Consider the following 6,379-nt stretch of genomic DNA (forward strand, 5'->3'; position numbering starts at 1 on the left):
AAGCAGAAATAATATACAAGATAAGTGATTAGTAATATTGACATATTGGACTTAATTGTCTATAAGTAACTACAAAGTAAATGGGAAATTAAAAAGATTAACTGGAAATGTTTCTAAGTGATGGAGAATATGACCTAATGAGCACAACAAAAATAGAAAGTTAACATTTCCCTATCTGGAACGTCAAAACTTGTAGTTGAAATATACTCCACAGAGAAGACTAAGAGGAAAGTAAACTTTAGGACAAAGCACTGTATGTATAAGATCCAAAAAAACAGAATAAAAATTCCTTAAACAGCTTTTGATTAGAGATGCAAAAGATGAAAATAAAAGCCTGTGATTGGTATATACTTAAATATAAATAATGCAGGTGTCAATACTTTTGTGCTGGACCCGGCGATGTTTCAGACTTTTCAGTGTGAATATATTGTGAAAGGTCACTACTTACTTATATATCAAATGAACAATGTCAGTTGATAGACACAGAGCAATGAAATTTTGATTGAGTGGTGTTGGTAATCATGAAGGTTATTTTTTTTAATTTGGAAATTAAAAAAAAACATAAAGATGCTAGACATATTCTGTGAAACTAGGCCTATTTTAATTTATTAGACTTATTTTACTAAATGAGTATTACAAGGGCAATGTATAGTTAACAAATTTAATGAAGAAACAATGGGCAATTAGATACTACCTATATGATCTCTGATAAGGAATACATTAATTTATTAGCCAACTTTAATTTCTACAGATTGTGAGAAGCAGCAGATCTAGTGATATTTATGATTGGTAATAAAATATGCAATATTTATAATGGCTACTTAATATTAGCATATGTTTCAAATTTCTTTATTTGTGATTGTAAATTAAGAAGATAATTAGTCTCCGTAAAACCCATTTTTCTAACATATATACATAATGGGGATAATAGTACCTTTTCTTTTTGTTGTTGTTGTCGTTGTTATATAAGATAATGCTTTTATAAATTTAGCATGGTTTTTGAGACATAATTGGAACTAAATGAATGATAGCTAAAAAAAGTTTAATATCACAATTACTAAAATTAATTAAACCAAACTTTATTCTGAAAACTTGTAACTATAAAGAGAAAAAACAATATGGTTTGCATCTAAGCATACTATTAGTCTTTGCCAATCTTAATTCATTAATGAAGCCAGTCTTTGGGAATGATATTGCCTCCACCAGAGAAAAAGGGGACCTGAAACTGAAGAAAGTTAAATCATTTGCCCCAAATCACAGATCAGTGAGAACTGTTCTGAAACAATATTTGGAAATTTCTGAAGTATTACGTTTGTAAACTTCTATGGCTTTTACAGTTATTAAAAAATCTTCTTTAAAAATATATCTAGGAGTTAAAGACAAAGGAATTCTACCCCCTCAAGAAGTAGAACAAAAAATTTTAAACACTTAATATATACATTCCTTAACTCCTAACTTGAGAATAAAATATTTCAATTTTCTTTAGCTTTGTCAAGAGTCTAAATTGATTAACAATAGTTATGGTAACGTGTGTCTGAAGCAACTTCTTAGTTTAATTGTGGGCAAAGGTGCCCTAGGAATGCAATGTAGGAATGCAATACACAGCAAAAATATTAATATTATAGCTTCTGGCTTTGGCTCCAAAGATAAACTAAATTTACTTGTTTCTTAACTCTTCTGTATTCAAGCTATAATTTACTGAGTGCCTATGATAGGCAGGTACTGTGGTAGCCTTTGGGTACATATTGATAAGCCCAAATGGTTCAAGATTTCCAGGAATCAGTTCAATTCCCTCCTCTTTTGAAATATTCTAAAATTATTCTCTTAAATTTGGTCACTTTTCCAGTATTCTTCTTTTATTTTCTATCAGATCTAAACATCTCCAACTCATGCCTTCTATATAGGCACAAACATAAGGAAGCTTCCTTGCAAAATCCTAGGCATAAAGTGGTTCTATTTTATTACTTCTTAAAATGTACCCAAATTATAATTTAACTTCTTAGCTTGACACACGACTCTTTCCAGAAACTTTTGTATTACCTCTCCAACGTAATACCCCTCTCCTCCACACATAACTCTTATGTTCTAATGACACTGAACTTCTCACTACTTAATTGACATGTGATGCATGTTTATACCTTTCAGCCTTTGCTCTTATTTCCTGTCTTCACAGTATGTCAGTTTCCTAATGTCTATAATGCATTCCTAAAATATTTGTAAAATATGAAAGTTGAATAATTGTTTTCAATTTGAAATTAAAATTCACTTCTGTGTCACTCCTAATCATTTTCAACTTTGCCTATCTTAGAACAGTTATATGATAATAGGCTTCTTATCCTGGCATTTTAATTTTTTTTATTTATTAAACTTATTTTTATAATAAAGTAATGGTAATTTATAATTAAATAGCAAAATTATTTATCAAACTCAGTTGAACAAATAATGATGATAAGGTTACCCAATGAAATAGTTGGGTTGCCTGCTGACCACCGATAGACTTGGTGTTCATTAATTGCCTCTTTTGGACACTTAATGGCAGTCTCAGGTTATCAGAATAAAATGAACAAAAAGTCAAATTGTTGCAAAAGTTTAATGAATGAAAATTGAGCACAGCCTCCACTAATAAAAACAACATTCATTTATACTGTATGTTGGAGATTTTGGCAAGGACACCATATATCTATGTAGTCTGCCCAACAATGAGGTAGTTAACCATAAGGGTACATTTTAAAGAAGAGTAAGCAGATAGTCACATAGCTATTTTGTGGCACAGTGAGAATGAAAATACTCATCTTTTTTGTTCAAAGATAATTTGGAGTTATTTCCTTCCTAAGTAGTGGTGGTGGTGGTTTTTCCTCCTGTGCATATTCAGCCAGTTATCTTTTATTATTATTATTTTACTTTAAGTTCTGGGATGCATGTGCAGGACGTGCAGGTTTGTTACATAGGTATACACGTGCCATGGTGGTTTCCTGCACCCATCAATCCATCACCTACATTAGGGATTTCCTCCTAATCCTATCCCTGCCCTAACTGCCCCATACCCCACACAGGCCGCAGTGTGTGATGTTCCCCTCCCTGTGTCCATGTGTTCTCATGGTTCAACTCCCACTTATGAGTGAGAACATGCAATATTTGGTTTTCTTTTCTTGTGTTAGTTTGCTGAAAATGATGGTTTCTAGCTTCATCCATGTCCCTGCAAAGGACGTGAACTCATGGTTTTTTTTATAGTTGCATAGTATCCCATGGTGTATATGTGCCATATTTTCTTTATCCAGTCTGTTACTGATGGGCATTTGGGTTGGTTCCAAGTCTTTGCTATTGTAAACAGTGCTGCAATAAACATACATGTGCATGTGTATTTATAGTAAGCTGATTTATAATCCTTTGGGTATATACCCAGTAATGGGATTTCTGGGATTATTGGTACTAGATTCTTGAGGAATAGCCACAATATCTTCCACAATGGTTGAACCAATTTACTCTTCCACCAACAGTGTAGAAGCATTCCTATTTCTCCACATCCTCTCCAGCATCTGTTATTTCCTTTTTCATGATCGTCATTCTAACTCATGTGAGATGGTATCTCAATGTAGCCTTGATTTGCATTTCTCTAATGAACAATGATGATGTATTTCATATATTTGCTGGCTGCATAAATGTCTCCTTTTGAGAAGTGTCTGTTCGTATCCTTCACCCACCTTTTGATGGGGTTGTTTTTTTCCTGTAAATTTGTCTAAGTTACTTGTAGATTTTGGATATTAGCCCTTTGTCAGATGGATAGATTGCAAAAGTTTTCTCCCATTCTGTAGGTTGTCTGTGGCATTTTTTCTGAGGCCTCCGTTCTGTTCCATTGGTCTATATATCTGTTTTGGTACAAGTAGCATGCTGCTTTGGTTACAGTAGCCTTGTAGTATAGTTTGAAGTTGGGTAGTGTGATGCCTCCAGCTTTGTTCTTTTTGCTTAGGATTGACTTGGCTATACCAGCTCTTTTTTTGGTTCCATATTAAATTTAAAGTATTTTTTTTTATATAATTCTGTGAAGAAAGTTGATGGTGGTTTGATGGGGATAGCATTGAAGCTATAAATTACTCTGAGTAGTATGTCCATTTTCATCATATTGATTCTTCCTATCAATGAGCATGGAATGTTTTTTCATTTACTTGTGTCCTCTCTTGTTGAGCAATGATTTGTAGTTCTCCTTGAAGAGGTCCTTCACATCCCTTGTAAGTTGTATTCCTAGGTATCTTATTCTCTTTATAGCAATTATGAATGGGAGTTCACTCATGATTTGGCTCTCTGTCTGTTATTGGTGTACAGGAATGCTTGTGATTTTTGCACATTGATTTTGTATCCTGAGACTGCTGAAGTTGCTCATCAGCTTAAGAAGATTTTGGGCTGAGATGATGAGATTTTCTAAATATACAATCATCTCATCTTCAAACAGAGACAATTTGACTTCCTCTATTCCTGTTTGAATACGCTTTGTTTCTCTTGCCTGATTGCCCTGGCCAGAACTTCCAATACTATGTTGAATAGGAGTGGTGAGAGAGAGCATCCTTTTCTTGTGCCAGTTTTCAAAGGGAATGCTTCCAGTTTTTGCCTATTCGGTGTGATATTGCCAGCTAGTTATCTTAGTTACCATATCATCTAGTTTTTATTGATTACTAGACAAGCACTAGAGTCTAGACTTTTCCAGAGTAGAATCTGAATCTAAAGGCATTTGATATCCCCAAAGCCTTGCAGAGGTATATACCTGGAACTCCAGTAGTGATTGTTGAATAAACAAATGAATGGGTAAAGGAATTAAATACCTATAAATATGCATAAAATAAGGAGCATTATATATAGAACCAGAAGGCTGTTTTGGTTCTTCATATACATGTACATACATATATTCATATATATATATATTTTATACATATGTATTTTTTCCATATATATTTATTTTCTTCTTATTTTTTTGAAGACAAGGCCTCACTCTGCTGCCCAGGCTGAAGAGTGGTGGCTTGGTCATAGCTCACTGTAACCTAGAACTCCCGGGCTCAAGTCATCCTCTGGCCTCAGCCTCCTGAGTTGCTGGGATTACAGGCATGAGCCATTATACCTGGTATGTTCTGCTTTTTCACTAATTTGTAGGTATTTCGTATAGAACTAACTTGGAATAGCTTTCTATTATCGTTGTGTAAGAAATATAATTCTGCAGGTAATATGGGGCTTACATAGGGCAGCATCTGTCCTCTTGTTTCACAAAAAGCAATAATTTATGAAAAGGAATGGGATGCTGAGAAGTTATGGTTAGATCATCAGACTAAAGATGCCTCTTATTTCAGCATTCTCCCTGTTACTAATGGTACTAGGGAATGTTTTGAGGAAAGCAGAGATCTTCGTCTCCTAATTGTTGATTTTAAAGGGAGAATAATATTTCCAAATTCCACTTCTAAATCTATTCTGTATATCTCATCTTTGAATTTCTAAAGCCCTCTTAAAACTTACGAGTATTTAGCATTTGCAGTCACACCACAAAATACAGATTCACTGTTTACCTCACAATGTTTCATATACTTATGTTATGATCACAATAAACCAAGCCTTTCTAAGGTTGCCCCTTTTCTTGTTATTCAGGAATATGTTACTTAAGTTAGTTTTTATCTTTTTCATTTCCTTGACATGTTTAAAGCCATACGTGAGATTTCTAATTATATGTATTCAATTTATATCATTTTAATTATCTTTTTCTTATCCCCTCTGTCTTCTTTGAGAAGCAGTGGCAAAAGGTTCATAAAGTATTTTATGCCATTGGTTTTTAAATATTTCTTACGTTCATTTTGAGACTTGAATATATCTATCCATACTATGCTCTACTTAGTATTGTTTTTTTGAATTACAGTAGGGCCTGTGGTATAAATAGCACAAAATAGGGGTATGGATTTTTGCTTTATTTTGTTTGTCTAGCAAAGCACCAACCACTTACAGTATATACCTGCTTTTTTGGACAAATCAGGACCGTAGAAGACCCATAGGAAATCTTTCCTACTTGACAGCTACTATTACGATACTCACTAATGTTTCTCTTGGACACATTGCTGCCATAAAATTGTGCAAAAGCAAGCATGATTTTGAATTATTTTTATTTCTGATGTGTTAGTCACCTGACCCTTTTAATCATTCCTGAAGTTTTAGTCAAGCACAACACAAGAATTGCCATTGTTATCAATTTTATAAACATTTTTCTTTAAGTTCTAGCCAAATCTAAATGCAATTATCCTTGTCTCCTTCAAAGAATAAAAAATGGCTGGGCGTGGTGGCTCATGTCTATAATCCCAGCACTTTGGGAGGCCGAGGCGGGTGGATCATGAGGTCAAGAGATCGAGACCAT

Source organism: Cebus imitator, unplaced genomic scaffold, assembly GCF_001604975.1.
Source record: "Cebus imitator isolate Cc_AM_T3 unplaced genomic scaffold, Cebus_imitator-1.0 Scaffold17, whole genome shotgun sequence".
NCBI classification, from domain to species: Eukaryota; Metazoa; Chordata; class Mammalia; order Primates; family Cebidae; genus Cebus; species Cebus imitator.